This window comes from Pantherophis guttatus, chromosome 8, assembly GCF_059756535.1.
Source record: "Pantherophis guttatus breed Tessera chromosome 8, ASM5975653v1, whole genome shotgun sequence".
Taxonomy (NCBI): domain Eukaryota; kingdom Metazoa; phylum Chordata; class Lepidosauria; order Squamata; family Colubridae; genus Pantherophis; species Pantherophis guttatus.
The window spans coordinates 31,259,374-31,270,365 of record NC_142070.1 but is presented as its reverse complement, the minus strand read 5'-3'; the positions used below and the strand labels follow the sequence as shown (position 1 = coordinate 31,270,365).

At 47.7% G+C, this 10,992-nt stretch overlaps 1 pseudogene; it reads left to right on the top strand.

Annotated features, from left to right (window-relative positions):
• The first annotated feature begins 1,582 nt into the window (after positions 1-1,582).
• On the top strand, positions 1,583-2,304 carry LOC148112580 (E3 SUMO-protein ligase KIAA1586-like; annotated as a pseudogene).
• Positions 2,305-10,992: the final 8,688 nt, after the last annotated feature.

Sequence of the window (10,992 nt, the reverse complement as noted above, 5' to 3'; positions counted from 1 at the left end):
TGCCTAATGACCACCTGGGTGGCCGTGGCTAGGTGGTCATGTGACTGGGTGGGTGTGGCCAACTCAATGTCACTCATGTTGAGGGGCACCTCACCGGTCTTTACTTGCCCCTCCCCTCCCAGCCACTTCTTGTCTCCCCGCCTGGGCTCCTTAGGGCCCCAACAGGAAGGAGTTGTTGGAGCTAAGCAGCCACCATGAGAAAGGGTTGGCAAAACAACTCAGTTCAAATTGGATCTGACCGAGAAGGAGGCTCAGTAGAAGCACCTCACTGAGGACTACAAGCTAGGCTTTCCAAGCAGAGGTAAGACCTGCAGGAGTGCAAGGGCAGGTACCGGTGCCTGGAGCAGGGGTGAAATGCTCCCAGTTCGGACCGGATCGTCCGATCCGGTAGCGATGGCGGAAGGCAGTTCAGAGAACCAGTAGCAAAAATCCCTGGCTCCCTGCTCATGCCCACCCATTCGCCCAGTCACCTGTTGCCCGCTTGGCCATTTGTCGCTCGCTTGCTCACTTTTCCCACCACTCAGCACTTCTGCTTCCACCAGTCGCTTTTCCAGCCACTCGGCGCTTCCTTCCAGCCTATATAAGTTCCCCTTCCTACTTCGCCCAGATGTTCGCCTGGCCGCTCGGACCTCGCCTTGCCTCGCTCAGATGCCTCGCTGACTGCTGCTCACTCAAAAAGGTAAGCTTTGCCGGTTGTGGTCTAGCATGTCACCCACCCAGTCCCCAGGCTCACATAGTTCACGCAGCCATCGGGGATCATTTGCGGGCCTCGTGCTACGCCCCGGGTCCCCAAGAGCCCATGCTTGCCTGCTGGCCTGGCTAAGCCACCTAGCTAACCACCCACCTTCCCCCCCAGCCTCCAGCTTGCTTACCTTTGAATTCCGAGCCGCTGGTCGCAACGCCAGCCTTGCTTCGCTTACTGTAATCCATGCAATCCATTGCATCAGCAAGCAACTGAATCTCCCTGCCTGCAATCAAGCTCATAAAATAAAATAAATAAAAATAAAATAAATCGGTGAGCAGCTGTATCTGCCTGCCTGCCTGTCTGCCTACCTGCCTGCCTGTCTGCCTGCCTGCCTGTCTGCCTTGTCCCTTCAATTGGGTAAGTTTTTTTTCCCTTTGGGAGCTTTAAAAAAATAGTTAATTGGGTTTTTTTTTAGTTGTTAGACCTAGCCATTTAAAGTTTAGGAAGTTTTAAATTTAGCTGCTTTTATCTAAAAATAAAAATAAAATAAAATAATATTTGTGCAGCTTTCTGAGATTTTGTGTGTTTCTGTAGTGTTTAACTCTAACTACACAAACACACAAAATCTCACAAAGCTGCATGTGGAATTTTGTGTCTGAAAAGTGTGAAAATTGGTTTTTTGAGCTATTTGTGGCTGTGTGAGGTGCCTGCTTGTGGCAGGGGCCATTTTGGGTCTAGCACAACTGCTGTTACATTGTGGATGAGCCAGTTGCGTTGTGTGAAAGTTGGTTTTTTGGGCTTTTTGAGGCTTTCTGTGTGCTTTTACATTGTGTGTCATCAGCTAACAAAGCTGCTTTTTTTTTCTTTTTGCAGTAGCTGCCGCCTTTAACAGGAAGGATGAAAAGGCAATAGACTTTGATGGGTTTCTTGGCCAAGAAACCAAAACTTGAACAACCACCAACAGAAATGGAACAAAAACCATCCCCTGTGCCTCAAGCACCACCACCTGAAACCGGAGAAAGCAGCAAATCAAGTATAGAGTCACCCGCTGCAACCTGAAACCGGAAGCATTCTTCCAGACTGCTGGACCATGCAACAGTACAGCTACTTCCAAGAGATGCATGACTGCTTGGAAATTTCAAACAAGAAACTGGGTTGTACATACTGTACATACTGTGCGAAACATGGCTTCGCAATGGAGAGTGGTATTCATGTGTCAAAAGAGTGGAAGCTTTTCAAGATTGAGCCGGCTGGGAAAAACAAGGAAGTGCACCAGGTGTCATTCCGGAAGAAAATGAGAGAACATTTCGTATCGAAATCGCACACCATTTGTAGAGACAATGTAAAACAAGCTGAGCAGGAAGCCATAACAAAAGCAATGGACAAGATATCTGAAAGGCAATTTGGCACCACTTCTAAAATGTTCAAAACTGTTTACAGTCTGGCAAAAGTATGCAGACCAATTTCAAGCATAGAGGAATTGATAGAATTACAAACTGAAAATGGAGTAGATCTGGGAGTAAGATTGCATTCAAGGCCAACAGTTGTGAAAATAGTTGAGTGCATTGCAAATGAAATTAAAACCCAAATGTTTTCCAGCATCATTGCACGGAATCTGAGGAAATGTCTGATCATTGATGAAGCCTCAACAATATCCTGCAAACCAGTTCTGATAGTTTTCTTAAAAATTGAGGACTCAGAGGACCCACCAACTACTTTTGTCAAGCTTGTTGAATTGAAGAAACAAAATGCAGAGACAATATGTTCTGCAGTTTTTGAAAGTTTACATAAGGTTGGCTTTACCTGGGACTACCTACAAAAAATTTGATAGCATTCTGCTCTGATGGTGCCAACGTTATGCTTGTGAGAAAATCTGGAGTGAGCACCAGAATAGCAAACGAGTTTCCAAACATCATCATATGGCACTGCTTGAACCATCGCCTCCAACTTGTTTTAGATGATGCCATGAAGGAAATAAAACAGGTAACTCATTTTAAAATTTGTACTGATAAGATATGCTCTATTTTCTAGCAGTCCAATAAAAACCAAATTGAACTTGACGAAATATCTGAAGAACTTGTAATTAACATCATAAGGATTGGTTGAGTTTTTGGGCCAAGATGGGCTGCCTGTAGTTTACGGGCAACCATAGCTGTGTGGCATGCTTATCCTGTGCTACATCAATATTTTCACGGGAATGCAAAATACTCAGGTATAGCTGCCCATCTGGAAAATAAATATTTCTTAAACGATTTGGCATTGATGATAGACATTTTGGAAGAAATTTCACTTCTTTCAACTGCACTGCAAGCACGCAATACGGACATAATAAAAGCTGAAAAACTGGTGAGAAGATCAATAAAGGCATTTGAACTGCTAACAAAAGGAAAGAGTCCATAAGAAATAAAAGTTGAAGGACTAATTACCTCAGAAACCTTCAGGAATATAAACTTCATAGAAAACCATTGATTTGTTGGTCTTCATTGAGAAAGACTTTTACAAAGTATCATCAAAAATTTGCAGAAACAACAGATGGACTGTGAGCATTTAAAAACTGGGAACCAACTGCAAGACACCACAAACAAACTACAGTTTCTACAGTTTTTGGTGCCGGAGTTCTGGGATTTTGAGGAAATAGTCGTTCGTTCCATGGGCAGCAGCTGAAGAACAACTGCGCACATTTAGTGACATTTTCAACTACAGCATTGACATCAATGACTATGAAGATTTTGTGGAGAATGTCTTAAACGATTTGAAGAGGTATGTAATTCCTGACAGTATCAAAAAAGCAAAAGATATTGTCAGAACAATTGCAGTGAGTTCTGCAGAAGCGGGAAGGGTTTTTTCGAAAATGAACCTGATATGTTCAGAGAGCAGAAGTCGCCTAGCCGTTTCCAATCTAACCAACCTCATGACCATCAGCATCACCGGACTACCTCTTCCAAAATGGGACCCTATTCCTGCAGTGAAAAAATGGTTTAGAACCATTGCTCAGCCAATGATCCACGCATCAAGTGCAAGAAAAGTGGAAGTGAGGAGAGTGCCACTGAAATAGCTATGTGAAAACATCTCAAAGCTAAAGATGACTAACAATTTTATGTAAGTATTTATGTACCTCTTTTATTGTTTTTTATTTATTTTTATTTTTTATTTTATTTTGAATTTGTATACCGCCCTTCTCCCTGAGGACTCAGGGCGGTGAACAGCCAAGTAAAAACATCAAATACAAATATTAAAATACAGTTAAAATATACATATATAAATTTGGCCCCATTGATTAAAAACAATAAACGAAACACTTAAAAACACTTTAAAAAATTAGGCCAGCCCGGCTTGCTGGAAAAGGAAGGTTTTAAGGGCACGGCGGAAGGCACCGAGGTCTTGGATTCTCCTTATCTCTGGAGGCAATTGATTCCAGAGGGTAGGTGCCCCCACAGAGAAGGCCCTCCCCCTGGGGGTCACCAGCCTGCACTGTTTGGCTGATGGCACCCCGAGGAGGCCCTCTCTGTGGGAGCGCACGGGTCGATGGGAGGTCGTCGGTGGCAGCAGGCGGTCTCGAAGATAGCTAGGCCCTATGCCAGGTGATAACCAACACCTTGAAGCGCACCCGGAAGACCACTGGGAGCCAGTGCAGCTCGCGCAGGAGTGGTGTTACATGGGAGCGCCAGGCTGCTCCCGTCACTACCCGCGCTGCTGCATTCTGGACCAGTTGGAGCCTCCGGGTGTTCCTCAAGGGGAGCCCCATGTAGAGAGCGTTGCAGTAGTCAAGGTGAGAGGTGACGAGGGCATGAGTGACTGTGCACAGGGAATCCCGATCAAGAAAGGGCCGCAACTGGCGGATCAGGCGTACCTGACAAAAGGTCCCCCTGGTTACAGCCATCAGATGTTCCTCCAAGGACAGCTGCCTATCCAGGAGGACTCCCAGATTGCGAGCCCTCTCTGTGGGGGCCAACGACTCGCCCCCAATAGTCAGTGATGGAGTCAACTGACTATATCGGGATGCCGGGAGCCACAGCCACTCAGTCTTGGAAGGGTTGAGCCAGAGCCTGTTCCTCCCCATCCAGATCCGCACAGCCTCCAGGCACTGGGACATCACTTCAAGGGCATCGTTGGGGTGGCCTGGGGTGGAGATGTACAGCTGGGTGTCATCAGCGTACTGGTGGTATCTCACCCCAAAGCCACGGATGATCTCGCCCAGCGGCTTCACATAAATGTTGAACAGGAGGGGCGAGAGGACCGACCCCTGAGGCACTCCACATATAAGAGGCCTTGAGGTCGACCTCTGCCCCCCTGCCAACACGAACTGCGACCGGTCGGAGAGAAAGGAGGAGAACCACCGTAATACGGTGCCCCCCATCCCCAACTCTTCCAACCGGTGCAGCATGATACCATGGTCGATGGTATCAAAAGCCGCTGAGAGGTCTAACAGGACAGGACAGAGGAACAACCCCTGTCCCGAGCCCTCCAGAGATCATCAACCAACGCGACCAATGCCGTTTCCGTGCTGTGTCCAGGCCTGAAACCCGACTGGAACGGATCTAGATAGGATATTTCCTCCAAGAATTGTGGAAACTGTCGCGCGACCACACTCTCAACAACCTTCGCCAGGAAGCGAAGGTTGGAGACAGGACGATAGTTGGCCAATATTGCCAGATCCAGGGACGGCTTCTTGAGGAGAGGCCTCACCACCGCTTCTTTCAAGGCGGCGGGGAAGTGACCCTCACTCAACGAAGCATTGATAACACCCTGGAGCCAGCCTCGTGTAACCTCCCGGGAGGCCAGTACCAACCAGGAGGGACACGGGTCCAGTAAACATGTGGCCGCACTAAGTCTCCCCAAAATCCTGTCCACATCATCCGGAGTCACAGCATCAAACTCCTCCCAGGTAACATTCTCAAGACTATTCCTCGTCACCCTGCCCTGATCTACCCAGTCAGAGTCCAAATCCCCCCGGATCTGAGCGATTTTGTCATACAGGTATTGTCCGAAATCCTCCGCCCTGCCTTCCAAGGGATCCTCCCGCGCTCCCGGATGGAGCAGGGAGCGGGTTACCCTGAACAGGGCGGCCGGACGATTCCCTGATGACGCAATAGAGGCGGAAAAGTAGTTAAACTTTGCCGTCTTTATCGCCACTAGGTAGGTCTTAATATGCGACCTTACCAGTGTTCGGTCAGATTCAGCAAGACTGGCCCTCCAACCGCTCTCTAGGCGTCTTTTCCGGCATTTCATCTCCCTCAGCTCCTCGGTGAACCAAGGAGCTGCGAGGGATCGACACCGGGTCAGAGGCCGCAAAGGCACGACTCGATCCAAGGCCCCACCAGCCGCCCGATCCCAGGCAGCTACCAGGTCCTCGGCCGAGTCGTGTGCCAGATCTTCAGGAATTGGCCCAAGCTCCGTCTGGAACCTATCAGGATCCATCAGGCGCCTGGGGCGGATCCATCTAATTGGGTCCGCCTCCCTGCGGCTGGGTGTAGCGGTTCGAAGGTCCAGACGAAGGAGTGAGTGATCTGACCATGACAAGGGTTTCATATCTATATCCCCTATAATAAGACCACTCAACCACTGGCCAGAGACAAAAATCAGGTCCAGCGTGTGTCCCCCCCTGTGAGTGGGGCCATGAACTAACTGGGTCAGGTCCATGGCCGTCATGGAAGCCATGAACTCCCGAGCCATCTCTGACGTTTCACCAACGGACGGCAGATTGAAATCACCCATGACCATAAGCCCTGGTGTATCAACTGCCACCGTGGCTATCACGTCGAGTAGCTCGGGCAGGGCCGTTGCCACGTGGCAGGGAGCCAGGTACGTAAGCAGCAAGCCCATCTGAACCCCATGACCCCATCTCACAAAGAGGGACTCACATCCGGCAATCTGTGGCACAGTGGTCTCCCTCGGACCCAGACCTTCGTTAATAATAACCGCCACCCCCCCGCCCCTCCCCTGGGCCCTCGGCTGATGGAGTGCTCTGAAGCCTGGAGGACACATCTCAACCAGAGGGACCCCTCCCTCCGGGCCCAACCAGGTCTCCGTAATACCCGCCAGGTCCGCTCCCCCCTCTTGAATAAGATCGTAAATGAGGGGGGCCTTATTTACCACGGACCTGGCGTTGCACAGCATCAGCCGGAGGCCCAGGTCCTGAGTATCTGAGCCACCTAGTATCCGAGGGGAGCCTTGAGGACCGGGGCATGCAATCGCTCTCAAGTAGCGAGTGCGCACCCCCGGCACAAGATAAGGTCCTCTGCTCCCGCCATATCTGCCCCTCCCATCCACCGTGCTGATGACATCCCCAATCCCTCGTCCTGCGCCCTCCAGACGTTACCCTGTGCCAGGCTGGGCCCTGACCTAGGTGGATTACCCCCCCCATCCCCTTTGGTCACCCTCCCAGTTCCCCTTAAAAGATTATTAAAAACCCTAATTAAAAAACCCCTCAATCCCCGCTTTAAAACATGCCACCTCTCGGGGCTCCAAAGCCCGTCCTTAAGGTAGGCCTTCGATAGAGTGGAAGGCCTTCGCCGCGAGAGGGGGGCATCTCACAGCACAAGCAAATCTGCCGAGGTATAAGCCATACAAGTATGATGAGATGGAAAAGGGGAACCTTGGATGTCAGCGAAATTTAAAGATAGTCATTGAGGTGAGAGATGGCAAAAGAGGCTGGCCAGGATGAAGCTGGGGCCCCTTCACTCTCTCACAGTGATGGGGCGACCAGATCAGATGGTTGCAGTGCAGACGGATGGCCACAGCCGTTCTCTCACCGCGGCTGGATGTAAAAGGCCAACAATAGTCACTCTCTCCCTGCAGATGGAGCAGCAGTCCTTGACCTAGACTCTCAGCTTCTCCCTCCAGCCTGCAATCTCTCCTCCCCCGAGCCAAGGCCTAAAGGTGGAAATCGGGCGGCAGGAATAAACTAGCCAGCAGCAGAAGGAGATAGAGAACAAACATAAAAATCCAGGAGGGTGATAATAAAGTCCCAGAGTCAGTAGTGATGGAAAAATGGGCCGACCTAATAGAGAGTCCAGGTAGCAACGGGGGGGGGAGGCCATTTTCATAGGGGGGGCGAATCCAAGGGGGAAACCAGATGGTAATTGGTTACCAGATGGTTATTGTTTTGTGAACTTCTGTTATTCTTATTTCTGTATTAAATGGTTAAATTTGTATATCATGTTATATCTCCTTGTAGGTCATTATTATCATTGGTGCAAGAAGAAAGTTGAAAACAACATTTTTATTGCTCTTATATAAGTATTTGTGTACCTCTTATTGTTTTGTGTACTTCGTTTATTATTTAAGAATTTATCGCATGAAATAATTGGTATATCTTCTTTTTGTAGGTCAAAAAAGGGCAAAGAAGTGATGTCGACTTGGCCACCCCCACCTGACCACCAAGCCCCACCCATCAATTAAGCCACGCCCACAGAACCGGTAGCGAAAATTTTTAGATTTCACCCCTGGCCTGGAGGCTTAGTGGGCTGAGATGGTCAGCCAGTTTCAGACCATGATGCAATCCCACTGGAACAAGCCCCTCTGGCTCTTCGCCACCCACAGCACTTCCCTCCAGCCTTCACCCAAACCCCAGCACCAGGAGGCCGAAGCAGACCCCAAGTCAGAATTTCTATCCCCCTGGGACCCACACAAAAATATCCCGAAGGGGAAGACTCTCTGCAGCAACACAAACATTCATTGCACGTATCCATCCCAGGGGCCATAGTTTGAGGACCCCTGATTTAATGCAATACAAAATATGCAAATAATTTTTCTGCAGACCACCAAAATTTTCTTATGGATCACCAGTTGGTGACTGCTGGTTTAATCAGTAAAAAAGAGCATCTCTATTTTTCCAACCCATATTTTAAACAGAATACTGTGAGATCTTCAACCCTGAACAAAAATATTCTCTTCTAAAAAGAATACTGCACATTGGTAGATATAATACAAAAAGCATATCTGAATCAGTGGTGGGTTGCCCCCGGTTCAGACTGGTTTATAAGAACCGGTAATAAAACTGGCCCCACCCACCACCCTGGATGTCGTCATCAGCGATCTGCGCAGAAGCAAGGCACAGGCGCGCGTGAAGCAAGCGTGCGTGTGCAATCCCGTTACAAACCAGTAGTAAAGGTAAGTAGAACCTACCCCTGATCTGAATATTACTAATAGATTGATAAAACGTGACATTTGTTTTGTGCACAATTGAATGGTAACATTGCACCATTATTATTGCAAAACAGAGTATTAAATTATCTAAAACCAAGGGAAAAAACAAAGTTACTTAATCCAGGAGCTTTATTTTTTCTCATTTTAACAATATCAGAGCGTGATCATAGGCTGAACTTGTTGTCATCGCAATGTACTAAGTACAACACACCGGTAAAAAGCATTTGTTAGTTGGCGATTTCCAGGAGAAAAGATAAAAAAAAAAGTCTGTGTATTTGAAACTATTATGTTAAACAGTTTGTTGATTTTAAACAGTTCACTCTATCTTGTCTCACAGTATTTATGACTATGTGGCTTTTGGTTTTTGATAACACCCAGACACCTTTTACATTTTATCTTCAGAAGCCCATTTAAGGGTCGAGCAGAAGGAACATATACATTTGTCATTCAGGAACAGTTGCATAGGTGTTCCATTTATATTTCTGCAAACGTAATATTCTGTTTAGGGGGCACTCAAAGAGCAAAGCACAGAACAGGAACTCAGATCAACCAATCAGCGCATAGGACATGCACCTCCACACAACATGCAATTGGGGTTTGCAGGTGTGCATATCAGCCCACATGCAGCCTTTTGCAATCTATGCGTACCCATGAATCCCTTTGTAGAATAGCTATGTGGCGATGGCCAGTTGCGGAAAATCTTAAATCAGTCTTTAGCCATGCTTTCCTTCTTTTATTGACCTATATTTTATTCCTCTTTTATTGCCAATATTTGCTAGGTAATATTATATGTTGTAAAGAAAAACAACAAAAGCACAGCTGAAACTTGAAAGCATCTCAACCACAGAACCTTCATTTTACAGCACTTACAAGAGATACCAGTAATACTCTTTTGAAACTTGGCTATTTCAATGTGCTAGATGAAGCAATGGTTCCCAACTTTTTGAGCAGCAGATTAGTTTTGTGGAGAGGTTTTTCCGTGGACCAGAGGAGGTGTGGTTTTCCATGCTGCCTGCATTCCGCGGATGGGGCTTTGCTTGTTTGCGCAGCCCGGTTCCTGACATGCCACGGACCATGGTTTGGGGACCCCTGGCTTAAAGGACAGCGAATCACCATTTAATTGGTTGTCTGAACTTTTTCTCTCAGCAGCATGATTGAACTGAGCATCTTTGCTATCGGACAAGTGAGTGACAAAGAGAATGAGCAGGCTAGGTGGCAGTTAGCTTCCTCTGCATGCCTCTTTCTCCAGAGCCATCTTTCTTAATGATGACAGTTTGAAGATGTATGGACTTCAATTCCCTTGGAATTCTTGGAATTGAAGTCCATCCATCTTCAAGTTGCCACAATTGAGCAAGACTGCTCTAGAGTCTAGAGACCAAAAGAAGGATTTTATATTGCCTCGAACAAGGGATGTCCAAGAGGACAGCATTACCTATGCTTTGTCCACTTCTTCCTGACAGAAAAAGGAAAGGATGAGAAATTGGATGGTATTTTATGGAATTTAAAATGACTTGAGTCCATGACACAAATTGCCCAATAGGGAATCCAGCCCAGAATGCATTTAACGCATTGTATCACCAGGGACCAGAATTTAGCAGGCCCAGGATAAAAAAGTAGGTAAGGCCACATTATAGCTAAATTTGATACGATTAAAAATTAAATAGGATTAAAATGTGTGCTTTATAATTTACCCAGTTGTGAGTTGTGGAATCGACTGACTCTGCAGCTTTTTGCCGTAGCCCTCCCCCTTCACCCAATTAGCTGTCATCGAGGGTGAGCTTGGCTGTGGGCCCGGGATTTTGACTAAGCCCATTCCTCGCTGCACCGCCGGTCGGGAGAGAGGGCCAGGGGGCTCCAGCTCCTTCTTTTGTTTCGCTCGGAGCAGTCTTTTGCTTCTCTGCGACAGCCCGGCCTTGCGTCAATTGTGCTTTTCAACCGGGAAAATATTTCCCCAAGGGGGCGGAGGGGGGGGAGGGAAGCAAGGCATTGCGAACATTTTCGACGCTTTGTATAAATACCCGCAGCAACGTTTTATTTTATTTTATTTAAAAAAATAAAAACCTTCGGGCGGAATTGGTGCGACTTATTATGCGGCGGGCACGTGGCACCTCCCGATTCTCCGCGTTTTGGACCTGTCAACAAAGGCTTTCCCCACCCTG